Consider the following 27,496-nt stretch of genomic DNA (forward strand, 5'->3'; position numbering starts at 1 on the left):
AGAAACTAACTATGCCCAAATCGAATGTGAGGCATTAGGAATTGTTTCTTGAATTCGGAAGTTTCATCAGTACCTGTTTGGGCGAAAGTTTACTCTTCTCACAGACCATCAACCTCTGACATCAATTTTTGGACCCTACACAGGCATTCCCCCATTAGCTGCTAGTCGTATGCAATGTTGGGCATTGTTACTTTCAGCACACACATATGACATCAAATATTGGAAATCCACTCTGCACGGCAATGCAGATGGCCTCTCAAGGTTGCCTTTGCTGGTCAAACATCAAGGTAGTGCCCAAAAGGAAATCTTCTACTTTGAACAGGTAGAGAATACACCCATCACTGCTACTCAGATAAAGAAGGCAACTCGCGTTGACCCAGTATTGTCCCAAGTTATGGACCTGGTGATGCATGGAAAATCTCGACAAACCTCTCCTGTCTCACCCGACCTTGTTACATACATGTCCAGGAGGACGGAGTTATCGGTCCAATCTGGTTGTTTGTTGTGGGGGAGACGTGTCATTATTCCACCACCACTGAGATCACAGATGTTAGAACAGCTACATTCTGGTCACTGTGGAATAGTGCGCATGAAGGAAATTGCACGAAGCTATTTTTGGTGGCCTGGATTGGACAGTGCTATTGAAAAGAAGGCAAAAGCTTGTGTGTCATGTCAGGGTGTGAGGAATGCACCCCAGTGGGCACCCCTACACCCATGGGACTGGCCTGAAAACCTGTGGCAACGTATTCACGTTGACTTCGCTGGCCCCCTTGAAGGAAGCATGTTCTTGGTGGCAGTAGATGCCCATTCTAAATGGCCAGAAGTCTCTATAATGCAGTCCACTACTGCAGAGAGTACTATCCAAAAACTACGAGGACTCTTTAGTCGTTTTGGTCTGCCAGAACAACTTGTGAGCGACAACGGACCGCAGTTCGTCTCTCGGGAGTTTCAAAATTTTATGAAGGCAAACGGGATACACCACATCACGTCAGCACCATATCATCCATCCACCAACGGATTAGCTGAAAGATTTGTGCAGACAATGAAACACGCTTTGAAATCAGCAAGGGGACAACACTCCATTCAAAAGCGTCTGGATACCTTCTTACTTTCCTACAGAAACACACCTCATGCTACGACCCACGCATCTCCGGCCTTTCTAATGATGGGACGACAGCTGCGCACTTGCTTTGATCTGCTGAAACCTTCTGAACCCTGACAAATTGTGCAACATCAGCAGCAAAATCAAGTTATCAGACGAGCACCCAGAGCAAAAGAGCGAATCTTTAGCCCGGGACAGCCAGTTTTGGCTCAGAATTATACTTCCAGAGCTAAATGGGTCCCTGCCACAATCATCACTCAAACAGGACCTGTTTCCTACACAGTCCGAACTGCAGAGAATCTTACCTGGCGGAGACATGTAGATCAGCTGTTGCCAGGTCATGCCAGTCCTCAGGACACATCTGCAGTTGAGGGGTGTGGAAGCAGGGAAAGAATTAACAAGGATTTGAAGGGGATCTTAATGCATGTCAGTCAGTTAGCAAGAGTTAGCCCAGCTGTAACCCTAAGAACATAAGAAAGGCCGTACCGGGTCAGACCAAAGGTCCATCTAACCCAGTATCTGTCTACCGACAGTGGCCAATGCCAGGTGCCCCTGAGGGAGTGAACCTAACAGGCAATGATCAAATGATCTCTCTCCTGCCATCCATCTCCATCCTCTGACAAACAGAGGCTAGGGACACCATTCTTACCCATCCTGGCTAATAGCCATTTATGGACTTAGCCACCATGAATTTATCCAGTCCCCTTTTAAACATTGTTATAGTCCTAGCCTTCACAACCTCCTCAGGTAAGGAGTTCCACAAGTTGACTGTGCGCTGCGTGAAGAAGAACTTCCTTTTATTTGTTTTAAACCTGCTGCCTATTAATTTCATTTGGTGACCCCTAGTTCTTGTATTATGGGAATAAGTAAATAACTTTTCCTTATCCACTTTCTCAACATCACTCATGATTTTATATACCTCTATCATGTCCCCCATTAGTCTTCTCTTTTCCAAACTGAAGAGTCCTAGCCTCTTTAATCTTTCCTCATATGGGACCTTCTCTAAACCCCTAATCATTTTAGTTGCTCTTTTCTGAACCTTTTCTAGTGCTAGAATATCTTTTTTGAGGTGAGGAGACCACATCTGTACACAGTATTCGAGATGTGGGAGTACCATGGATTTATATAAGGGCAATAATATATTCTCAGTCTTATTCTCTATCCCCTTTTTAATGATTCCTAACATCCTGTTTGCTTTTTTGACCGCCTCTGCACACTGCGTGGACATCTTCAGAGAACTATCCACGATAACTCCAAGATCTTTTTCCTGACTCGTTGTAGCTAAATTAGCCCCCATCATGTTGTATGTATAGTTGGGATTATTTTTTCCAATGTGCATTACTTTACATTTATCCACATTAAATTTCATTTGCCATTTTGTTGCCCAATCACTTAGTTTTGTGAGATCTTTTTGAAGTTCTTCACAATCTGCTTTGGTCTTAACTATCTTGAGTAGTTTAGTATCATCTGCAAACTTTGCCACCTCACTGTTTACCCCTTTCTCCAGATCATTTATGAATAAATTGAATAGGATTGGTCCTAGGACTGACCCTTGGGGAACACCACTAGTTACCCCTCTCCATTCTGAGAATTTACCATTAATTCCTACCCTTTGTTCCCTGTCCTTTAACCAGTTCTCAATCCATGAAAGGACCTTTCCTTTTATCCCATGACAGCTTAATTTACGTAAGAGCCTTTGGTGAGGGACCTAGTCAAAGGATTTCTGGAAATCTAAGTACACTATGTCCACCGGATCCCCCTTGTCCACATGTTTGTTGACCCCTTCAAAGAATTCTAATAGATTAGTAAGACACGATTTCCCTTTACAGAAACCATGTTGACTATTGCTCAAGAGTTTATGTTTTTCTATGTGTCTGACAATTTTATTCTTTACTATTGTTTCAACTAATTTGCCCGGTACCGATGTTAGACTTACCGGTCTGTAATTGCCGGGATCACCCCTAGAGCCCTTTTTAAATATTGGCGTTACATTAGCTAACTTCCAGTCATTGGGTACCGAAGCCGATTTAAAGGACAGGTTACAAACCTTAGTTAATAGTTCCGCAACTTCACATTTGAGTTCTTTCAGAACTCTTGGGTGAATGCCATCTGGTCCCGGTGACTTGTTAATGTTGAGTTTATCAATTAATTCCAAAACCTCCTCTACTGATACTTCAATCTATGACAGTTCCTCAGATTTGTCACCTACAAAAGCCAGCTCAGGTTTGGGAATCTCCCTAACATCCTCAGCCGTGAAGACTGAAGCAAAGAATCCATTTAGTTTCTCCGCAATGACTTTATCATCTTTAAGCGCTCCTTTTGTATTTTCATCGTCAAGGGGCCCCACTGGTTGTTTAGCAGGCTTCCTGCTTCTGATGTACTTAAAAAACATTTTGTTATTACCTTTGGAGTTTTTGGCTAGCCGTTCTTCAAACTCCTCTTTGGCTTTTCTTATTACACTCTTGCACTTAAGTTGGCAGCGTTTGTCATTCATTCATTCATCATTCATGCCCGTCACCCCAACCGGGGTATGGGCCGCCAACAACAGATCTCCATAGTCTTCTATCCTGGGCCATTCGCTCTAGCTGGTTCCAGGTATAGCCCATTTTTGTGCTATCAACCTGAAGGTCGCGTCACCAGGTATTTCTTGGGCGGCCTCTTTTCCGCTTGCCTTGGGGTTCCACTGCAGTGCCTGTCTGGTGATGTTGGTTGGCTGCTTGCGTAGTGTATGTCCTATCCAGCCCCACCTTCTCCTTCTAATTTCTTCCTCTGCTGGGAGTTGATGGGTCCTCTCCAAGAGGTGGATGTTACTGATGGTGTCTGGCCAGCGGATCTGGAGAATCCTTCTGAGGCAGCTATTAATGAAGGTCTGGATCTTCCTGGTGGTTGTTTTGGTTGTCCTCCAGGTTTCAGCTCCATACAGTAAGACTGATTTCACGTTGGAGTTGAACAGTCAAATCTTTATTGCCAAAGACAGCTCTCTGGAGCTCCAGATGTTCTTGAGCTGTAAGAAGGCTGCTCTTGCCTTACCAATCCTTACTTTGATGTCTGCGTCTGTGCCACCCTGCTGGTCGATGATGCTACCTAGGTAGGTGAAGGACTGCACTTCTTCCAGGGGGCTTCCATTCAGTGTGACTGGGTCGTTGCTGATGGAATTGATCCTAAGGATCTTGGTCTTGTCCTTGTGGATGTTGAGGCCAACCTGTGATGACGTGGCTGCCACTACGTTGGTCTTCTCTTGCATCTGCTGTTTACTGTGAGAAAGGAGTGCAAGGTCGTCGGCAAAGTCCAGGTCATCAAGCTGGGTCCACAATGACCATTGGATTCCATTCCTACGCTTGTAAGTGGATGTCTTCATAATCCAATCGATGACGAGAAGAAAGAGAAGTGGTGACAACAAGCATCCTTGTCTGACTCCGGTTCGCACCTGGAAGCTGTTTGTGAGCTGCCCTCCATGGATCACTCTACAGTGAGGTCTCCTTTCTTGGGGATTTTGATGAGATATCCCTCTTTCCAGTCAGCCGGAATCACTTCTTCTTCCCATATTTTCTCAAAGAGGGGGTACAGCATTTCCACTGAAGCATCCAGGTCTGCTTTCAGGGCCTCTGCTGGGATATCGTCAGGTCCAGCCGCCTTCCTGTTCTTCATCATGGTGATGGCTTTTCTGATCTCGTCTCTGGTTGGTTTATCGCAATTGATTGGGAGGTCCTCGTTGGCTGGGTCGATGTCTGGTGGATTTGATGGTACTGGTCTGTTCAGGAGTTCCTCAAAATGCTCCGCCCATCTGTTCATCTGTAGTTCTATTCCTGTTATAGACTTTCCCTGCTTGTCTTTAATGGGACGTTCTGGCTTGCTGAACTTTCCAGACAGTCGCTTGGTAGTATTGTACAGCTGTTTCATGTTACCGCTGTATGCTGCCTGCTCTGCTTCTGCTGCCAGTCCATCCACATAATCTCTCTTGTCCTTCCTAATATTCCTCTTCACTGCTCTGTGGGCTTCAGCATACTCTTTTTGAGCTTTGGCCTTTGCTGCTCTAGTCCTGCTGTTGTTGACTGCTGCCTTCTTCTTCTTTCTGTCTTCTATCTTTGTCAAGGACTCTGCTGTGATCCACTCTTTCTGCTGGTGTTTCTTAATTCCAAGCACTTCCTGGCATGCTGACCTAAGTGTGTCTCTCACTTTCTGCCATCTGTTGAGTACACTGTCTTCCTCTTCCTCAGACCGATCCTGTAGTACTGAAAACTTATTCTTCAGCGTCAATCCAAAATCTTCCTTGGTCTTATGGTCCTTCAGAAGGTTGACGTTGTACTTCGCTCTTCTGTCTGACGCGTCTATCCAGTTCTTCTTCAGCTTCAGCTTCAATCTGGCCACCACTAAGTGATGGTCGGACGCCACGTCTGCTCCTCTTCTAACTCTAACGTCCTGCAAGGATCTTCTGAACTTCTTGCTAATGCAGACATGGTCGATCTGGTTTTCTGTCATGCCTGCTGGCGATACCCAGGTACTCTTGTGGATCCGCTTGTGAGGAAAGATGCTGCCTCCTATGACCAGATTGTTAAGTGCACACAGATCCACAAATCTCTCTCCATTCTCACTCATCTCTCCCAGAGCATGGGTCCCCATGACTTGTTCGTATCCTGTGTTATCAGGTCCAATTTTGGCATTAAAGTCTCCCACAAGGATGGTAATGTCTTTGTCTGGGAGAGTCTCTAATATTTTCTGGAGTCTGTTGTAAAAGTAGTCTTTGTCCTCCTCTTCACTGTCATTGGTTGGAGCGTAGCACTGAACAACATTCATCTTAATCCTCTTCATTTTAGTTCTGAAGGATGCTGTGATGATCCTGGGACCATGTGCCTCCCAACCAATCAGTGCTCTCTGTGCCTGCTTGGACAACATGAAGCCTACTCCCTGTGTGTGGTGTGCGTCGCTCTCTTCATGTCCTGAATACAGCAACAGCTCTCCTGTCAACAGTCGTCTCTGTCCAGCTTGCGTCCATCTTGTCTCGCTAATGCCTAGTAGGGTCAGGTTGTTGCTCCTCATCTCTGCTGCAACCTGCGCCGTCTTTCCTGACTCGTACATGGTCCTCACGTTCCATGTGCCGATGGTAATCCTCCTGGCTGCAAGAAGGGTGATCGGCTTAGTGGCTTCCTCGCGGCTTTCACCACCCAGCGTCATGCATCTTCGAGTTGAAGACCCTTAGTTGAAGGCTAAAAGTCTCTGTTAACTCTATTGTTGGCGTTTCTGTAGCAAGCTGATTTTTACAGGGTGGAGTTGCTAGCCCCACGCCCAACCCTCCTCCTTTACCCTGACTTGGGACAGGCAGATGGCCCCAAAGGACCTCTCTGGTGGAGTTGCAGCGTTTGTGCTCCTTTCTATTTGCCTCACTAGGATTTGACTTCCACTTTTTAAAGGAAGTCTTTTCATCTTTCACTGCTTCTTTTACATGGTGGTTAAGCCACGGTGGCTCTTTTTTAGTTCTTTTACAGTTTTTCTTAATTTGGGGTATACATTGAAGTTGGGCCTCTATTATGGTGTCTTTAAAAAGGGCCCACGCAACTTGCAGGGATTTCACTTTAGTCAATGTACCTTTTAACTTTTGTCTAACTAACCCCCTCATTTTTGTATAGTTCCCCCTTTTGAAATTAAAGGCCACAGTGTTGGGCAGTTGGGATGTTCTTCCCACCACAGGGATGTTGAATGCTATTGTATTATGGTCACTATTTCCAAGCGGTCCTGCTATAGTTACCTCTTGGACCAGCTCCTGCGCTCCACTCAGGATTAAATCTAGAGTCGCCTCGCCCCTTGTGGGTTCCCGTACCAGCTGCTCCATGAAGCAGTCATTTAAAGTATCGAGAAATTTTATATCTGCATTTCGTCCTGAAGTGAAATGTTCCCAGTCAATATGGGGATAATTGAAATCCCCCACTATTATTGGGTTCTTAATTTTGATAGCCTCTCTAATTTCCCTTAGCATTTCATCATCACTATTACTGTCCTGGTCAGGTGGTCGATAATAGATCCCTACTGTTATATTTTTACTAGAGCATGAAATTTCTATCCATAGAGACTCTATGGAACCTGTGGATTCGCTTAAGATTTTTACTTCATTTGAATCTACACTTTCTTTAACATATAGTGCCACTCCCCCTGCACGGCCTGTTCTGTCCTTCCGATATATTTTGTACCCGGACTGATTGTGTCCCATTGATTGCTCTCAGTCCACCAGGTTTCTGTGATGCCTATTATATCAATATCCTCCTTTATCACAAGGCACTCTAGTTCACCCATCTTATTATTTAGACTTCTGGCATTTGTGTACAAGCACTTTAAAAACTTGTCCCTGTTTATTAGCCTGCCTTTTTCTGATGTGCCAGATTCTTTTTTATGTGACTGTTCATCATCTGATCCGGCCCTTACATTATATTTCTCATTCCTCTGCTCCTGACTATAACCTGGAGATTCTCTATCATCAGACTCTCCCCTAAGAGAAGTCTGTGTCTGATCTACACGCTCCTCTGCAGCAGTCGGCTTTCCCCCATCTCCTAGTTTAAAAACTGCTCTACAACCTTTTTAATGTTTAGCACCAGCAGTCTGGTTCCACTTTGGTTTAGGTGGAGCCCATCTCTCCTGTATAGGCTCCTCCCATCCCAGAAGTTTCCCCAGTTCCTAATGAACGTGAACCCCTCCTCTCTACACCATCGTCTCATCCACGCATTGAGACTCTGAAGCTCTGCCTGCCTACCTGGCCCTGCGCGTGGAACTGGGAGCATTTCTGAAAATGCCACCATAGAGGTACTGGATTTCAGTCTCTTCCCTAGCAGCCTAAATTTGGCTTCCAGGACATCTCTCCTACCCTTCCCTATGTCATTGGTACCTACATGTACCACGACCACCGGCTCCTCCCCAGCACTACACATAAGTCTATCTAGATGCCTCGAGAGATCCGCAACCTTCGCACCAGGCAGGCAAGTCACCATACGGTTCTCCCGGTCATCACAGACCCAGCTATCTACATTTCTAATAATCGAATCTCCCATTACTAACACCTGCCTTTTCCTAGAAACTGGAGTTCCCTCCCCCGGAGAGGCAACCTCAGTGCGAGAGGCAACCCCAGCACCGTCTGGAAGGAGGGTCCCAACTACGGGAAGGTTTCCCTCTGCTCCCATTGACTGCTCTACTTCCCTGGGCCCTTCTTCCTTCTCAACAGCACAGGTGCTGTCTAAGCGGAGGTGGGACAATTCTACAGTGTCCTGGAAAGCCTCATCAACATACCTCTCTGCCTCTCTCAGCTCCTCCAGTTCCGCCACCCTGGCCTCCAAAATCCGTACATGGTCTCTGAGGGCCAGGAGCTCCTTGCACCGACTGCACACATACGCCACCCGCCCACAGGGCAGGTAATCATACATGCTACACTCAGTGCAATAAACTGGATAGCCCCCACTCTGCTGCTGGGCTTCTGCCTGCATTGTCTCCTAGTTAGTGAAAGGCTGGTTTACAGAAAGTAGTTTTGGAATGTAGTTTGGTTTATAGGTTTTAGGATTTTAGGGGGGGGCTACAGGGAAGGGGTTACGGCGAGGACTCCCACGCCCTTCCCACTCCCCTTCTAAACTCCCTTGCGAAACTCCCTGTTAGCAGCCCCTGGTCGCTTGTGCGCGGCTTTATAAAGCCCTGGCCTGAGTGAATGCCCCGCCCACTGATTAAGGCTCAGCCAATTACCAGAGGCTTCGAGCTTTCAAACCTGCCTCCAACTGCCAGCCAGAGCACACGGTCCCTCAAACAACCAAACAAACAAACAGACTGACAAACACAAGCTCAGCACACAGCAAGTAACCCCCAAACACAAACAAACACACACTACAGACAGTCACTTACCCTAATGACGTGAGACTTCTAGAAGCAAGGATAGTGTGAGGCAGAGGGAAAGAACTGTGTAAAAAGTTATTACGACCTTGTAACTGATAAACCAAATATGCAGATTGGTCTCTTTTAGGAGTGAGAAAAATAAGATAGCAGGATGGCTTATGTATAAACAAAATGAAGTTGTTGCTCATTATCGTCTGTATTATTGCTAGTTATTGTTTGTAACAAAGGTATAAATGCTGCTGTAATTGTTTACCAGTTGAGAGACCTGTCCGGGACTGGGGCGACCCTGTGTCCTAGGGCATTCTCTCCCTCCATTGTAATTACTGGAGAAATAATAAAGTATTTGATTTTGCTGCACCCAAAATGCTAAAGCGAGAACTGAGTTTTTCTCTGACAATTTGGGGGCTCGTCCGGGATGGCAACTCCCACAGACCCACAGACGGCTACTATGGATCATTCCCCTTCGAACCCCATGGCGCCACATGAGAGGTATGAGACCTTTTGAAATCTCTATTGGGGTATCGGAGGAGGACTGTCCGTGGGGACGTCTGTCTCTGTTGGGCTCACGCCATCTGAACTTATTGACTGTGCAGCAAGATCAGATGCAGAGTAGTATTGGGGAAAGGCCCCAACAAGGTTAGTTTATGGCAGTATTGGGAACTGCTGAGTTGGCCAACAAAGAAATGCATAAGGTAAATGCATAAGGTAAATGCATTAGAATGCACCGGTGCTGAGGGGTTTTTACCGCCTCAAGAGGGGTTGTCATACTGCCTCATGGTATTGGGTCCGGACCAGGTAAAGATGCATCGTGGTTAAAAAAAAAAAAAAAAAAGAGGAAAAAAAAGAGGCCTTGGGGTGGGTGGGTGTTGGTATACCAGCGGGTGTGACTGTTACCGGAAGATGCCCAGAGTACCCTGTGAAGCGAAAGCTCATGACCAGGACTACTCTAACGCAAGCCCGGTAACTAGTGGATCTTTAGGAGATCCGACCCACGGTGGGCTGACTCGGCCTGGCATAGTCTGGCGAGGCATCTGCCTGGGTCTAGGGGTGTGTGAACCCATCTTCCCTACCCTTTCCTTTCCATGTGGGCTACTGACAGTCTGATCATCTCACTGGATGCAATCAGAGTAAGCGGTGCCGTCTCCCAGAGACTAGCCGACGCTCTTTGCTGAAGGGAGGTGTAGGAGAGTCGTGGTCATCCTCGTTAGTCTCTCCCGTGTGAGTACCCTGTAGGGAGAGATCCTTAGTTTCTGAGCCGCTAGCGCGGACAGGGCACCCTCTCTGTGTGTGTAAGTGGAAAATGGGTAAGAGACAGTCTAAACATTCCACCTCACCCCCTAAGGGTACCCCAGCATATTACATATACGTACATTATGGTCCTAAAACCTGTAGGTATTTAGAGAATTGGAGTCTTCACACGCGTGAAGATCCATCTAAACAATGCCCATTAGAAGGTACCTTCAATCTAGATAAGATCATACATCTCAGAGGAGCTTTTAATCACCAAAGAAAAGCCTCTGACACAGTGTGAGCAATTTGTCTAGGAACGGGTGAATTTGAAATTCAGCTTAGCCCAGAGATAAAGAGAAGTTGCTTTGTGTTCAAGGTCAAGAATCAGCACAGACTATGCTAAGTGCAAAGAAAAACTGCTTTCAGCCCCAGCTGATTGTGGAAAAATAGAGACAGAGGCAAACCAAAAGCAATACAAGTTACAGAACTGAAATTACATTTGCAAAGCTTAACTGTTCAGTGAGATCCAACAGTCTTTGCAACCCCGAAGCCGGACAGGCAGCTGACCTGGACTGGAATCTCTGAAAGAAACACCACAGGAAATTCCAGGGTGTAAAAGAACAGCCATCCCAAGAGCAGAAGTATGTTGGAAATTCTGAACAAGCTGTATACAGGATATTCTCCCGTCCACCTATTCCCCCTTCTCTGACCGTTATACACAGACGTGGCCAGTTTGGACATGTGTGAGTATTAAAGTGGCTTAAGGCTTGGAGCATTCATATTTTTCCCGAGTGATGTGGGAGCGTTCCCAACACTCTCCATTGTTGTTTTATTATTTTTAATGAAGCTTTCAGATTTGGTTATATGGTGTGTTTTCTTCTCCCAACCTCCTGCAGTGTCAGCCTGATCACCTGACATGAGGGATAAATTGGTAACAGATATTTGTCACAGTTTGGTGAGCAATTAAGAATGGGGGAGCCCTGCAGAATTTACACCATCTATCTGTTTTACCCTTGTTATTTTATGTTTGCTTTGTTTGGTACTATTGGTGTTATATGTTAAGAATTGCATGATTAATGGTGAGCCCTAATAGAATAAGGAAACACTATCTGGTTTTGGTGCACTATCTGGTTCTGGTTCTGTTCTGTTTAACCGGTTACTGTTGTGTTTCTGCTCTGTTCATTTGGGCGTTAGGTGTGTGGGCAGAACTGAACTTCTCGTTCATAATTCCTCAGAGTGGAAGCCATGTATGCGATGAAGCTCTGAGGTTGTATTGAGATCCTTCTGTCCCGTCCCCTGTAACGGACAATGTAATAGAAGTAGGAAAATCTGGCTTAGACTGTAATTCTCTCTGCTCTCTGTGTAATTTTCTTTTCTGTTTAAGTGTCAGCAGACAAATGGGTGGGTCTCTGGATAAACCCCCTAAAGTGGTTTGGATTATATGTTAAGTAAATGGCCTTTACCCAATGGTCATGCGTTTTTGCCCAGGTGGCAAGCCTCATGAGGGAGGATTCAAATAGCCTTGTTAGTAAGAATGTTTAAGAGAAGAGACCAGGAAGGGTGGGGGCTAGTTGAGAAGCCCACCCTCCTAGCTAAACTGATATTGGAACAAGCTAGTGCCCATGGAAGGGACGGTTCAGCGAGAAAAGCAGGATCGGGCCCAAGCGGGCAGGCAACAGACAGAGAGATTGGAAAACAGGTTGGGAAATTTTGAGGATGTAGTGGAAGGAAGAAGTAAGTAAGTATAAGCATGGGGATTTCAAATACCCAGGAGAATATTTGGAATGGTGATGTGAATTGATAAGTGATTTAAGCAAATGATTTAAGAGAGAGTGAAGAGTTAACTCTGTAGTTGCTGGAGGGAACAGCAGTTGAACTTTGTAAAAATGCTAAAGAGGAAGGTCCTTGGTGTCTTTGAAATGTTTGTAAATAGATTCAGGCAAAGAAATTCTTATATTGCAATCATTTGGCTATAAACAATTTCGTTGAATTAGCTAAAGAATGTATACAGTGCTATGTAATTGAAATCCTATTAGGCTCTAAGGGGCACTATAAGAAGTGCTTTTCTTTCAGTATTTGAAAGCAGGCCCACTGCCCTTACAGACACATCAGGTGTACCATCTAATCTGTGGCCATGGAGACATACTTGGAGACTTTCTGGATGGAAGTGTGGACATTCACAGTGCTCCTTTCAAGCATTTGGGCTGGTTAGGGGTGTGTGTGCTCCCACATACTGAATTCTGCCGGGTCCATGGGGAGGATGAATGTGGGACTGAATTATTTACCGAGACATCTGGGAAATTAGACCACCTGATATACCTAACTGATTTATAGTCAGTGTCCCTAGAATAACACCTGACATTTTGGATAGGAATAGGGAGTCAATGGACATTTTGGCTGTTAGAACCCTACAACTTCAGTGTATCCGTAACTGAATCCAGGGGAAGTTGTCACTGTTCATGATAACGTTTGCTAGAAGGGTAGAGAACAAGGAACTATCCTGACAGAACACCTACTTTTTTTCAAGTTAATGATAGCTGTGTGTATGTTAAAACCACCACTTTATGTACTAAGTGTGATGTATTGTGCTTTGTGACCAAAACTGTATAATAACCCCATCATATTATTGCTATGGAAATGTTATTGCTTGTATTGATATTAGTTAGCTTAGAATTATGTTGTTGTTGTAAAGGATGCACTAAAAGTAATACCTTTCATGTTCATGCTAATCATGCATTGTCATTACATCCAATGAAAACCCCTAAGGTTGAAACATCTGATGTAGAATCTGAACTCCGTGGCTTAAGGCAAATAGAGATTTGAAAATATCTGTTGTACTAGAAGTACAAAACGGGGGAGTGTGGAAGTAGGGAAAGAATTAACAAGGATTTGAAGGGGATTTTAATGCATGTCAGTTAGTTAGCAAGAGTTAAGCTAGTAGTTAGCAAGAGTTAGGCCACACTGTAACCCTAATGACGTGAGACTTGTAGAAGTGAGGATGGTGTGAGGCAAGCAGAAAAGAACTGTGTAAAAAGTTATTACGACCTTGCAACTGATAACCAAATACGTAGACTGGCGTCTCCTAGAAGTGAGAAAAACAAGATAGCAGGATGGCTTATGTATAAACAAAATGCAGTTGTTGCTCATTATTGTCTGTATTATTGCTTGTTATTGTCTGTAACAAAGGTATAAATGCTGCTGTAATTGTTTACCTGTTGAGAGACCTGTCCGGGACTAGGGCGACCCTGTGTCCTAGGGCACTCTCTCCCTCCATTGTAATTACTGGAGAAATAATAAAGTATTTGATTTTGCTGCACCCAAAGAAAAAGCGAGAACTGAGTTTTTCTCCGACACACTGCTCACCACACATACTGCACACACACACACACAGAGTGCCACTGTCCACCACACACACTGCACATACACACTCTCACACACACACAGAGTGCCACTGTCCACCACACATTAAAGCGAACTAGGCGGTTGCCCAGGGCGCCAAGTTTTGGGTGCACCAAAAAGCGGTGCCCCCAATTTTTTTTTTACAGCAGTTCCTCCCCGAGCTGCTCCACTTCTCCTGCCTCCCAGGCTTGCAGCGCCAATCAGCTGTTTGGCGCCGCAAGCCTGGGAGGAGAATTAGAGTGGGGGCGGCGTGCTCGGGGAGGATGCGGAGCAGAGGTGAGCTGGGGTAGGGAGGTACTGCACGGCTCCCCAGCGGGGGAGCTGCCGCGGAGGAGGGGGAGCTGATGCAGGGGTGGGGGGGGGGGGCGCAAGGTGGAAGTTTTGCCTAGGGTGCGAAACTTCCTTGCACCGGCCCTGCACACACATACACACAGTGCCACTGTCCACCACACACACTGCACATAGACACACACACCATGCCCCTGTCCACTGCACACACTGCACACATACACACACACACCGTGCATGCTGCGCACACATCAACTGCAACAAAAGAAACACAAACTACACACTCTGGAGACAGTTGGTTTGTTTCCAGGTTGCTTTTACTTACAAAGGTACTGACGTGTGATCTCTCTTCTTTTTCCATGGGCAGAAACGCACTGGAGGAGAAAAATGCAGATCACTGAAATTTTAAAACACTCATAAATAATTTCACACTGTGGGTTGGGGTGTCCAGGAGGACCCAAGGGAAGGGACTAGGGAGATTAGGGGGAGAGGAGGGTGGGGTTACCAGGGTGCACTATGGGACTGGGGGATTTAGAGACCCCAGAGAGGACAGGCAGGGGTGGGTTGCAAGGCCCCACGGTGGCTGAAAAGGGGAACCCGGCAGGTTTGGGGGTAGCAGAGATTGGAGATGAGGAACCTCACACCCTGGGGATAGACTGGGGGAGTGGGGGGATGGGAAAGTGGGGCCCAGCAATGGAGAAATGGGTTGGAGGCAATTGAGGGAGAGGTGCTGAGGACGGGGAGGAGGATGTCGGGGGTGCTGAGGGCGGGGAGGAGGAGGTTGGGGAGGGGCAGTGAGGACGGGGAGGAGGAGGTCAGGGCAGGGCACTGAGGATGGGGGGGAGGACGAGGGGGTGGGCCCATGGGACGGGGAGGTGGGCTGGGTGGGGGAGGGGCCCCACAGACAGAGGGCGGCACCGTGCGGGAGATGGGGAAATGGGGGACCCAGGGCTGGGGCAGGTGTGGGGGCTGAGGTGGGTGTTAGTGAGGAGCCTCACTGCTAGTGCAGACTCGGCAGTTTCTGCATGAGAGACACTGTCCCAAAGCAGGACTAATGCTTAGAGCTGGTTATCAGTGATTTCAGATCTGTTGGTCTGCAGCAAGACTCTACATTGAGTCTTAACCAGCTCTGTTATTACACAGCGACGAAGAAAAGGGTCAAATGGGGCCTGGAACCCTTAAGAAGGATCCACCCCACCAAGTACAACACTTGTCGCTACCTGCTCTCAGCCCCACTGAGAATGTTTTGGGGTCATCCCTCGCCTGTATCAACCTAGGGGTCTCGGAGAATGACAGTTAACAGGTGCTCCAGTGGCACAATTGGTTAGCGCACAGTACTTATAGGGCAGTGCTGAGAGGACCTATGCTGAGGTTGTGAGTTCAAGCCTCACCTGGAACACTGGTTTTCATTAACCAAATGGCTTCACCCTCTTATTTGGCCCTGTGGAATGTAGAATTCCAGCCCTGGGACACTGAGGAGGGGAAGAGTTAATAATGCCCCCTTAACTTGTTACCTCCTCTCCAGAGTGCTGGTGAGAATCTACAATCCTTTCTCCCCCCCCCAGCCCCTGTGCCAGGATCCCTCAAGCAGAGCCTGGAGTCCTGCCCATCCCTGAGCCTGGAGGGAGAGGAGCAAGGAGCCATTGTCAGAGGGCTTTCCCTTCCCCTGCCCACTTCCCTGGCTCTTGTCACACAGACAGCAAGCAGCAAAAGGCCAGAAGTCGGAAGCGCAGACAAAGGGATGTTTACTGGGGTTAGTTTCCAAGCAAGCAGATTTCAAAGCCCTTCACACCAGTCGGGCTTATCTCTATAGACCGACAGAGTCTGTTCCCCAGTGTCCCCTTTCCCAGCTCTGACACCACAGAGCGTTTACCCCACATCCCTACAGACAATTCTTTCCTGGGTGCTGGCGGGTGAGTCCTGCCCACATGCTCAGGGTTTAGCTGATCACCATATTTGGGGTCAGGAAGGAATTTTCCTCCAGGGCAGGTTGGCAGAGACCCTGGGGGGTTTTTCACCTTCCTCTGCAGCGTGGGGCATGGGTCACTTGCTGGAGGATTCTCTGCACCTTGAAGTCTTTAAACAACGAGTTGAGGACTTCGATAGGTCAGACATAGGCCAGGGGTTTGTTACAGGAGTGGGTGGGTGAGAGTCTGTCTCCTGCATTGTGCAGGAGGTTGGACTAGACGATCATAATGGTCCCTTCTGACCTTAAAGTCTATGAGTCTATGAGCTCTAACACTGCAGAGTGTTTACCCCACGTCCCCGTTCCCAGCTCTGACACTGCAGAGCCTGGCCTGTGTCCCTGTTCCCGTTCCCTATACCCATCCCCCCCGTTAGCATGATTCCAATTTCCCCGCCCACTTCCTGTCTGACCCCAGTTTACACAGTAATATTCTCTGCTAGACCTTAACCAATCATTTTACTGAAATGTAACTAACCAATTCTAACCTATTGTAACAGAATTCTCTAACCAATTACATCCCACACCCCTAATTAACTTACACCCAGCAAAATTAATTCTGCAGCAGACAGAAACAATTAGCGAACCAGACAGATTGACAATAGAAAAGTGGGGGCCAGAAAGATAAACCCTACAGAAATGAGGGTTTCACAACCACAACCATTGAGAAGGGATTTCGTGCCAGACTGGATGCTCCCTTAAGATCTGTTTCGTTATCTGGTGGTGATGGGCACTATCAGGACAGGAGTGTCTTCCTAACAGCCCAACCCCACCTTAGTTCAGTGTGATGGGTTTGGGAGGTGAGGCTGGGACCGTTCGCTTCCCAGCTTATGGCTGCCCCTGCTGCTTAGCCAAAGGCTTTAGCCTACGAACAAGGGCTCAGACTCTCTGAGGGAGAGAAGGCCCAGACACAGGCAGACTGGGATTTTGGGTCTTTGTGTTATACCCCTGTCACTAGCTAAGTGATAAAAATACACCTAAGTTCTTACAGTCTAGGCCTGTGTAGGCAGCCTGAATATCTCTATTCTAACAGCCATCAGTCCCTGTGGAAAAATGATCTATTCAGGGTTGTCCCTAGACATTTTAGTGCCCTACACAGCACTCCTGTCCCCCAGCCTGAGCTGGCAGAGCGGAGCAGGCTGGGGCCAGGTCACTCCACTTCCTGCCGCCCGGCAATTGCAGGGCAGGCCCGACCCCACACTCACGGGGCGGCGGGAAGTGGAGTGATCCAGCCCCAGCCTGCTGCACTCTGCTCCCAGCCTTGGAACTTGGGGGTTGGGGGGGAAACGCCCCCGAGCACTCACCAGTGGCGTGGCTGGGAGCTGGTGGAGCAGAGCAGGCTGGGGCCAGGTCGTTCCACTTCCCACCGCCCGGTGAGTGCCAGGTGCGCCTGATCCCTCCTGCCGCCCACTGGGATGTAGCTCAGGGGAAGGGGTGGAGTGGGGGGGGGGAAATGGAGTGGGAAGAGGCGGCATGGGGGTAGAGCAGGGGTGGGAAGAGCGGGGTGGGGGCAGAGCAGCGGTGGGGGCTTTGAGGAAGAGGCAGAGCAGGGTCAGGGGGAGCTTTCCTGGCCGGCTCAGCCAGCCGGGGGATCGAGTTCCCCGCTGGAGCAGTACGCAGCTGCGTAGGGCACCAGGAAATTTGGGGCAATTTGGTGCCTCCACATCCCTTAACCAGGCAGTGTCCCTGTGGTGTGCGCTGTCTGCATAGGTCCTTTCTCACCCTCTTGTCGGGAGTCTCCTGTGTCTCTGCTTTCTAAGCACAGACTCACTCTGGCTGTTCAGAGGAGGGGAGGACCATGCCTATGCGTGGCCAGCAGACAGCGACAAAGACCCCTAGCCAGCCTGCTCCCTGCCATGCCAAACACCCACTGAAGGCCACGCACAGACCAGCATGTGGGGCGGCTGCTGATGCTCTGTGGCCAACACCAGAAGATGGTAGGAAAGCAGGGCCAGCCCCCCTGGTGGGGCCTCTGACTGGTCCCACTCAAGGTGCTCACTTTGGCAGTGGGGCAGGAGATTTTACCCCAAGAGGCTTTTCCCCAGCTGGTGAGAAGCAGAGAAACACCCAGGCTCCCAAGGTGCTATGTAGCAACCCCCCTCCAGCACAGGGACAGGCGCACACTTGGAAGAGGGAAACTGCTCCACACGCTAGCCCGGGCAGCCGCCCATTTTCTTTGGCAAGTCAGGAATGGCAAAGGCGAGACTGGAAGCACCTGGGGCTCATGCCCCAGCCTTTGTGACACCCAACCCCCAACTCCTTCCCGGGGCTCTAGCTGAAGCCAGAGCATTGGCCTGAGCGGCCAAGAAGAGGTTCCAGCCCTGAAGGGAGCAGGACGTTCAGCCCAAAGGTAAAACTGCACAAGCACAAAGGGACTCGAACCCTCAATCGCCTGATCAGAAGTCAGACGCCTTATCTCTTAGGCCACATGAGAAAAACCTCTCCAAGTACTTCTTTAGAGAAGACGGACACTGTGTTTCTCAGAATCAGGTCATCTACTGAGGGGGCCTGAGACTCTCTGGGCACAAGAAGTCGAGTTCCCAGCGAGATGTGAGACAATTCTCTGGAGCCAGGTGCAGGGCTTTGGCAGGGAGGCTCAGGCATGGGGGACTGGGGTGCAGCGGATGGACTGGCTGTCTAGGTGCGGAGATTTAGTTGCACTGAGGCACAGGAGGGAGGAGGAATCCCGCTGATGGTCAGTGGCTGTGCAGAAAAAAGGGTGGTGATTCCCCCATCCTAAATGGGCTGGTTGGCTTGACCCTGCTCCCCTCTGCAGAGCATGGTGGGGATTGCAGCTCACCCCTTGTGGGGCAGGAGAGCACAGGTGCAGGGCGCTGGGCTCCGATGCACCTGGAGGGCAGCTCCGGTGGGGTGGGGCAGGGCCTGTGGTTTACGTTCTGTGTTGCCTGGTGCTGGGCCATTGCACAATCCCCAGCCACGCCGCACAGCGCACCCCGAGAGGGGGCAGGGGGTGAAGCAGATGATCCAGCACGAGGGGGAGAGGATGTGTGGTTGGGGGGAGGAAAGGACTGTGGCTGCACTGGGAGCGCAGAGCAGGGGTGACACCCCAGAAACCTGCAGCAAAGGGATGGACAGGTGGGCTGGGTGGATAGAAAAGGCAGTGAGCCTAAAAGGGGAGTGTGTCTAGTGGTCAGAGCAGGGAGGGGGCTGGGTACCAGGACCTCTGGATTCTATCCCTGGCTCTGGGAGCAGAGGTGGGTCTAGAGGTGGGAGCAGGGGGACTGGGAGCATCTTCCTAATTCACAGGGTAGTTCTCTTCCCAGCTCGTGCGAGGGCGGGAAGCGCCACCAGCCCCATTTCCAGGATAAGAGAACTGAGGCCCAGAGAGGCTGAGTGATGTGCCCAAGGACACTCGGGAAGTCTGTGGCAGAGCACAGCATGTTTCTCCCCCTCCCGCCCCGCGGGGTCTGGCCTGTTAGTGGGTGGTGCGGGGGCGGGGTCTCAGGAGAAGGAGCAGTGGGAGGGCGGGGTCTCGGGGCAATGTGAAGGCGGGGTCTCGGGTGAATGGGTGGTGCAGGGGTGGGGTCATAGGGGATGGGGCTGGGGGGGGGCGGGGACACAGGGGTAAATGGGCAGTGTGGCATTGGGGCTTGGGGGAAGACGCGCCGTTAGGGCCGGATCTCAGGGTAAAGGGGAAGCATGTGGGTGGGGCCTTGGAGGAAGGAGCCATGCAGGGGCAGGGATTAGAGGGAACAGGTGGTGCAGGGGTGGGGTCTAGTGGCAATGTGAGGGGCAGAACTTTGGGGAAGGGGCGGCACAGCGGGGGCAGGGGCAGGGCTTTGGGGGCAGGCACAGCGAGGGGCAGGGGCAGGGCTTTGGGGCGGGCACAGCGGGGGCAGGGGCAGGGCTTTGGGGCAGGCACAGCGAGGGGCAGGGGCAGGGCTTTGGGGGCAGGCACAGCGAGGGGTCGGGGCTTTGGGGAAGGGGCGGGCACAGCGGGGGCAGGGGCAGGGCTTTGGGGGCAGGCACAGCGAGGGGTCGGGGCTTTGGGGAAGGCGGGCACAGCGGGGGCAGGGGCAGGGCTTTGGGGCAGGCACAGCGAGGTGGCGGGGCAGGGCTTTGGGGCGGGCACAGCGGGGGCAGGGGCAGGGCTTTGGGGGCAGGCACAGCGAGGGGGTCGGGGCTTTGGGGAAGGGGCGGGCACAGTGAGGGGCAGGGCAGGGCTTTGGGGCGGGCACAGCGAGGGGTCGGGGCTTTGGGGAAGGGGCGGGCACAGCGGGGCAGGGGCAGGGCTTTGGGGGCAGGCACAGCGGGGGCAGGGGCAGGGCTTTGGGGGCAGGCACAGCGGGGGCAGGGGCAGGGCTTTGGGGGCAGGCACAGCGAGGGGGTCGGGGCTTTGGGGAAGGGCGGGCACAGTGAGGGGCAGGGCAGGGCTTTGGGGCGGGCACAGCGAGGGGTCGGGGCTTTGGGGAAAGAGGCGGGCACAGCGGGGCAGGGGCAGGGTTTTGGGGATGGGGACAGCGGGGCAGGGCTTTGGGAAGGCGGCAGGGGCAGGGCAGGGGCAGGCCTTTGGGGAAGGGCACAGCGGGGGGCAGGGGCAGGGCTTTGGGGGCAGGCACAGCGAGGGGCAGGGGCAGGGCTTTGGGGCAGGCCCAGCGGGGGCAGGGGCAGGGCTTTGGGGCAGGCACAGCGGGGGCAGGGGCAGGGCTTTGGGGGCAGGCACAGCGAGGGGTCGGGGCTTTGGGGAAGGGCGGGCACAGTGAGGGGCAGGGCAGGGCTTTGGGGCGGCACAGCTGTGAGGGGTCTGGGCTTTGGGAAGGGGCGGGCACAGCGAAGGGGCAGGGGCAGGGGCAGGGCTTTGGGGGCAGGCACAGCGAGGGGGTCGGGGCTTTGGGGGAAGGCGGGTACAGCGAGGGGCAGGGGCAGGGCTTTGGGGCGGACACAGCGAGGGTCGGGGCTTTGGGGAAGGGGCGGGCACAGCGGGGCAGGGGCAGGGCTTTGGGGGCAGGCACAGCGAGGGGCAGGGGCAGGGCTTTGGGGCGGGCACAGCGGGGCAGGGGCAGGGCTTTGGGGGCAGGCACAGCGAGGGGCAGGGCAGGGCTTTGGGGCAGGCACAGCGAGGGGTCGGGGCTTTGGGGAAGGGGCGGGCACAGCGGGGGCAGGGGCAGGGCTTTGGGGGCAGGCACAGCGAGGGGTCGGGGCTTTGGGGAAGGGGCGGGCTGGCGGGGCAGGGGCAGGGCTTTGGGGGCAGGCACAGCGAGGGTCGGGGCTTTGGGGGAAGGGGCGGGCACAGCGAGGGGCAGGGGCAGGGCTTTGGGGCAGGCACAGCGAGGTGGCGGGGCAGGGCTTTGGGGCGGGCACAGCGGGGGCAGGGGCAGGGCTTTGGGGGCAGGCACAGCGAGGGGTCAGGGCTTTGGGGGAAGGGCGGGCACAGTGAGGGGCAGGGCAGGGCTTTGGGGGCGGGCACAGCGAGGGGTCAGGGCTTTGGGGGAAGGGGCAGGCACAGCGGGGGCAGGGCAGGGCTTTGGGGGCAGGCACAGCGGGGGCAGGGGCAGGGCTTTGGGGGCAGGCACAGCGAGGGGTCAGGGCTTTGGGGAAGGGGCGGGCACAGCGGGGGCAGGGGCAGGGCTTTGGGGCAGGCACAGCGAGGGGGTCAGGGCTTTGGGAAGGGCGGGCACAGTGAAGGGGCAGGGGCAGGGGCAGGGCTTTGGGGGCAGGCACAGCGAGGGGTCGGGGCTTTGGGGAAGGGGCGGGCACAGCGGGGGCAGGGGCAGGGCTTTGGGGGCAGGCACAGCGAGGGGTCAGGGCTTTGGGGAAGGGGCGGGCACAGCGGGGGCAGGGGCAGGGCTTTGGGGCGGGCACAGCGAGGGGTCAGGGCTTTGGGGAAGGGGCGGGTACAGCGAGGGGCAGGGGCAGGGCTTTGGGGCAGACACAGCGAGGGGGTCAGGGCTTTGGGGGAAGGGCAGGCACAGCAGGGGGCAGGGGCAGGGCTTTGGGGGCAGGCACAGCGAGGGGGCAGGGGCAGGGCTTTGGGGACAGGCACAGCGGGGGCAGGGGCAGGGCTTTGGGGCAGGCACAGCGAGGGGTCAGGGCTTTGGGGAAGGGCGGGCACAGTGAGGGGCGGGGCAGGGCTTTGGGGGCAGGCACAGCGAGGGGTCAGGGCTTTGGGGGAAGGGGCGGGCACAGCGGGGGCAGGGCAGGGCTTTGGGGGCAGGCACAGCAGGGGGCAGGGGCAGGGCTTTGGGGCAGGCACAGCGGGGCAGGGGCAGGGCTTTGGGGGCAGGCACAGCGAGGGGTCAGGGCTTTGGGAAGGGGCGGGCACAGTGAGGGGCAGGGCAGGGCTTTGGGGGCGGGCACAGCGAGGGGGTCAGGGCTTTGGGGAAGGGGCGGGCACAGCGGGGGCAGGGGCAGGGCTTTGGGGGCAGGCACAGCGGGGGCAGGGGCAGGGCTTTGGGGGCAGGCACAGCGGGGCAGGGGCAGGGCTTTGGGGGCAGGCACAGCAGGGGGCAGGGGCAGGGCTTTGGGGGCAGGCACAGCGAGGGGTCAGGGCTTTGGGGAAGGGCGGGCACAGTGAGGGGGCAGGGCAGGGCTTTGGGGCAGGCACAGCGAGGGGTCAGGGCTTTGGGGAAGGGCAGGCACAGCGGGGGCAGGGGCAGGGTTTTGGGGATGGGGACAGCAGGGGCAGGGCTTTAGGGAAGGCAGCAGGGGCAGGGCAGGGGCAGGCCTTTGGGGAAGGGCACAGCAGGGGGCAGGGGCAGGGCTTTGGGGGGCAGGCACAGCGAGGGGGTCAGGGCTTTGGGGGAAGGGGCGGGCACAGCGAGGGGCAGGGGCAGGGCTTTGGGGGCAGGCACAGCAGGGGGCAGGGGCAGGGCTTTGGGGGCAGGCACAGCGAGGGGGTCAGGGCTTTGGGGAAGGGGCGGGCACAGTGAGGGGCAGGGCAGGGCTTTGGGGGCAGGCACAGCGAGGGGGTCAGGGCTTTGGGAAGGGGCGGGCACAGCGAAGGGGCAGGGGCAGGGCTTTGGGGGCAGGCACAGCGAGGGGGTCAGGGCTTTGGGGAAGGGGCGGGTACAGCGAGGGGCAGGGGCAGGGCTTTGGGGCGGACACAGCGAGGGGTCAGGGCTTTGGGGGAAGGGCGGGCACAGCGGGGGCAGGGGCAGGGCTTTGGGGGCAGGCACAGCGAGGGGCAGGGGCAGGGCTTTGGGGGCGGGCACAGCAGGGGCAGGGGCAGGGCTTTGGGGGCAGGCACAGCGAGGGGCAGGGGCAGGGCTTTGGGGGCAGGCACAGCGAGGGGGTCAGGGCTTTGGGGGAAGGGGCGGGCACAGCGGGGGCAGGGGCAGGGCTTTGGGGGCAGGCACAGCGAGGGGTCAGGGCTTTGGGGAAGGGGCGGGCACAGCGGGGGGCAGGGGCAGGGCTTTGGGGGCAGGCACAGCGAGGGGTCAGGGCTTTGGGGAAGGGCGGGCACAGTGAGGGGCAGGGCAGGGCAGGGCTTTGGGGGCAGGCACAGCGAGGGGTCAGGGCTTTGGGAAGGGGCAGGCACAGCGGGGGCAGGGGCAGGGCTTTGGGGGCAGGCACAGCGGGGGTAGGGGCAGGGCTTTGGGGCAGGCACAGCGAGGGGTCAGGGCTTTGGGGAAGGGCGGCACAGCGGGGGCAGGGCAGGGCTTTGGGGCAGGCACAGCGAGGGGTCAGGGCTTTGGGGAAGGGCGGGCACAGTGAGGGGCAGGGGCAGGGCTTTGGGGCAGGCACAGCGAGGGGTCAGGGCTTTGGGGAAGGGGCGGGCACAGCGAAGGGGCAGGGGCAGGGGCAGGGCTTTGGGGGCAGGCACAGCGAGGGGGTCAGGGCTTTGGGGAAGGGGCGGGCACAGCGGGGCAGGGGCAGGGCTTTGGGGGCAGGCACAGCGAGGGGTCAGGGCTTTGGGGAAGGGGCGGCACAGCAGGGGGCAGGGGCAGGGCTTTGGGGGCAGGCACAGCGAGGGGTCAGGGCTTTGGGGGAAGGGGCAGGTACAGCGAGGGGCAGGGGCAGGGCTTTGGGGCGGACACAGCGAGGGGGTCAGGGCTTTGGGGAAGGGCGGGCACAGCGGGGGCAGGGGCAGGGCTTTGGGGGCAGGCACAGCGAGGGGCAGGGGCAGGGCTTTGGGGGCGGGCACAGCGGGGGCAGGGGCAGGGCTTTGGGGGCAGGCACAGCGAGGGGCAGGGGCAGGGCTTTGGGGCAGGCACAGCGAGGGGTCAGGGCTTTGGGGAAGGGCAGGCACAGTGAGGGGCAGGGCAGGGCTTTGGGGGCAGGCACAGCGAGGGGGTCAGGGCTTTGGGGAAGGGGCGGGCACACAGCGGGGCAGGGGCAGGGCTTTGGGGGCAGGCACAGCGGGGGCAGGGGCAGGGCTTTGGGGGCAGGCACAGCGGGGGCAGGGGCAGGGCTTTGTGGGCAGGCACAGCAGGGGTCAGGGCTTTGGGGAAGGGCGGGCACAGTGAGGGGCAGGGCAGGGCTTTGGGGGCAGGCACAGCGAGGGGTCAGGGCTTTGGGGAAGGGGCGGGCACAGCGGGGGCAGGGGCAGGGCTTTGGGGCAGGCACAGCGGGGGCAGGGGCAGGGCTTTGGGGCAGGCACAGCGAGGGGCAGGGGCAGGGCTTTGGGGCAGGCACAGCGGGGCAGGGGCAGGGCTTTGGGGGCAGGCACAGCGAGGGGGTCAGGGCTTTGGGGAAGGGCGGGCACAGTGAGGGCAGGGCAGGGCTTTGGGGGCAGGCACAGCGAGGGGTCAGGGCTTTGGGGAAGGGCAGGCACAGCAGGGGGCAGGGGCAGGGTTTTGGGGATGGGGACAGCGGGGGCAGGGCTTTAGGGGAAGGCAGCAGGGGCAGGGCAGGGGCAGGCCTTTGGGGAAGGGCACAGCAGGGGGCAGGGGCAGGGCTTTGGGGGCAGGCACAGCGAGGGGTCAGGGCTTTGGGGGAAGGGGCGGGCACAGCGAGGGGCAGGGGCAGGGCTTTGGGGGCAGGCACAGCGGGGGCAGGGGCAGGGCTTTGGGGGCAGGCACAGCGGGGGCAGGGGCAGGGCTTTGGGGGCAGGCACAGCGAGGGGGTCAGGGCTTTGGGGAAGGGGCGGGCACAGTGAGGGGCAGGGCAGGGCTTTGGGGGCAGGCACAGCGAGGGGTCAGGGCTTTGGGGAAGGGGCGGGCACAGCAGAAGGGGCAGGGGCAGGGGCAGGGCTTTGGGGGCAGGCACAGCGAGGGGGTCAGGGCTTTGGGGAAGGGGCGGGTACAGCGAGGGGCAGGGGCAGGGCTTTGGGGCAGGCACAGCGAGGGGTCAGGGCTTTGGGGGAAGGGGCGGGCACAGTGAGGGGCAGGGCAGGGCTTTGGGGGCAGGCACAGCGAGGGGTCAGGGCTTTGGGGGAAGGGCGGGCACAGCGGGGGCAGGGGCAGGGCTTTGGGGGCAGGCACAGCGAGGGGGTCAGGGCTTTGGGGAAGGGGCGGGCACAGCAGGGGCAGGGGCAGGGCTTTGGGGGCAGGCACAGCGAGGGGTCAGGGCTTTGGGGAAGGGGCGGGCACAGCGAGGGGCAGGGGCAGGGCTTTGGTGGCAGGCACAGCGAGGTGGCAGGGCAGGGCTTTGGGGGCGGGCACAGCGGGGGGCAGGGGCAGGGCTTTGGGGCAGGCACAGCGAGGGGTCAGGGCTTTGGGGAAGGGGCGGGCACAGTGAGGGGCAGGGCAGGGCTTTGGGGCAGGCACAGCGAGGGGGTCAGGGCTTTGGGGGAAGGGGCGGGCACAGCGGGGGGCAGGGGCAGGACTTTGGGGGCAGGCACAGCGGGGGGCAGGGGCAGGGCTTTGGGGGCGGGCACAGCGGGGCAGGGGCAGGGCTTTGGGGGCAGGCACAGCGAGGGGTCAGGGCTTTGGGGAAGGGCGGGCACAGTGAGGGGCAGGGCAGGGCTTTGGGGGCAGGCACAGCGAGGGGTCAGGGCTTTGGGAAGGGGCGGGCACAGCGGGGCAGGGGCAGGGCTTTGGGGGCAGGCACAGCGGGGCAGGGGCAGGGCTTTGGGGCAGGCAGGCACAGCGAGGGGTCAGGGCTTTGGGGAAGGGGCAGGCACAGTGAGGGGCAGGGCAGGGCTTTGGGGGGCAGGCACAGCGAGGGTCAGGGCTTTGGGGAAGGGCGGGCACAGTGAGGGGCAGGGCAGGGCTTTGGGGGCGGGCACAGCGAGGGGGTCAGGGCTTTGGGGAAGGGGCGGGCACAGCGGGGGCAGGGGCAGGGCTTTGGGGGCAGGCACAGCAGGGGCAGGGGCAGGGCTTTGGGGGCAGGCACAGCGAGGGGTCAGGGCTTTGGGGGAAGGGCAGGCACAGCGGGGGGCAGGGGCAGGGCTTTGGGGCGGACACAGCGAGGGGGTCAGGGCTTTGGGGAAGGGCGGGCACAGCGGGGGCAGGGGCAGGGCTTTGGGGGCAGGCACAGCGAGGGGTCAGGGCTTTGGGGGAATGGGCGGGCACAGCGGGGGCAGGGGCAGGGCTTTGGGGCAGGCACAGCGGGGGCAGGGGCAGGGCTTTGGGGGCGGGCACAGCAGGGGGCAGGGGCAGGGCTTTGGGGCAGGCACAGCGAGGGGCAGGGGCAGGGCTTTGGGGGCAGGCACAGCGAGGGGGTCAGGGCTTTGGGAAGGGGCGGCACAGCGGGGCAGGGCAGGGTTTTGGGGGCAGGCACAGCGAGGGGGCAGGGGCAGGGCTTTGGGGCAGGCACAGCGAGGGGTCAGGGCTTTGGGGAAGGGGCAGGCACAGCAGGGGCAGGGCAGGGCTTTGGGGGCAGGCACAGCGAGGGGCAGGGGCAGGGCTTTGGGGCGGGCACAGCGAGGGGTCAGGGCTTTGGGGAAGGGCGGGCACAGCGGGGGCAGGGGCAGGGCTTTGGGGCGGGCACAGCGAGGGGGTCGGGGCTTTGGGGAAGGGGCGGGCACAGCGGGGCAGGGGCAGGGCTTTGGGGCGGGCACAGCGAGGGGTCAGGGCTTTGGGGAAGGGGCGGGCACAGCGGGGGCAGGGGCAGGGCTTTGGGGCGGGCACAGCGAGGGGGTCGGGGCTTTGGGGAAGGGGCGGGCACAGCGGGGGGGCAGGGGCAGGGCTTTGGGGGCGGGCACAGCGAGGGGGGTCGGGGCTTTGGGGGGAGGGGCGGGGCGGGGGCAGGGCTTTGGGGGCGGGCACAGCCGGGCGGGGAAGGAGCAGGATTCATTCCAGCCAGGGGCGGGTCTGTCTGGGGTGACACTGTCCCTGCAGCGGGTGTTTAGCCAGGGCTCTCTGGGGTGGGGCAGGGATGATGAGTTGCGCTGGGGGTGGGAGGTGTCAGGTTGACCCAGGGACCCGCCCTCACCTGGGCTGGAGAGGACGGAGGCGCCCCGGGGCAGGCTGGGAGTTGTAGTTCCTGGCTCGTCTCAGAGCGGACGGGACGAGCCGGTTGCTCAGACAATGCGCCCCCTCCCGGTGCCCTCTGGGAAGCGTAGTTCTCACTCTCTCTGTCTCTCACACGCGCGTCCTCTATTGGAGGAGGGGCCGTTGCTCGTCACTTCGCCGCGCCCCTCCCGCTCCTGATTGGCGGAGAGGCGCGGGACAGAGACTCGGCGCGTGGGAGGCCCCGGTTCCCCCGCCCGAGGCTTCGCTGCCCCAGCGCTGCGGCCGTTGGGATTCAATCCCGGGCAGAGGCAGCGCGGAGTGAAAGGACTTCACCCCTCCCCGCTGTGACCCTCACGC

At 56.1% G+C, this 27,496-nt stretch overlaps 1 non-coding gene and 1 pseudogene across 1 annotated transcript; both read left to right on the forward strand.

The window, feature by feature from the left end:
• The window catches only part of LOC120375815, a 451,158-nt pseudogene that overhangs the window by 70,834 nt on the left and 352,828 nt on the right, over positions 1 to 27,496 (forward strand).
• On the forward strand, positions 15,185 to 15,278 carry TRNAI-UAU. The gene is made up of 2 exons: positions 15,185 to 15,222; positions 15,243 to 15,278. It is a non-coding gene; the product is annotated as a tRNA-Ile (tRNA).

The sequence above is a fragment of the Mauremys reevesii genome, linkage group 12 (genome assembly GCF_016161935.1).
Source record: "Mauremys reevesii isolate NIE-2019 linkage group 12, ASM1616193v1, whole genome shotgun sequence".
In the NCBI taxonomy this organism is placed as follows: Eukaryota; Metazoa; Chordata; order Testudines; family Geoemydidae; genus Mauremys; species Mauremys reevesii.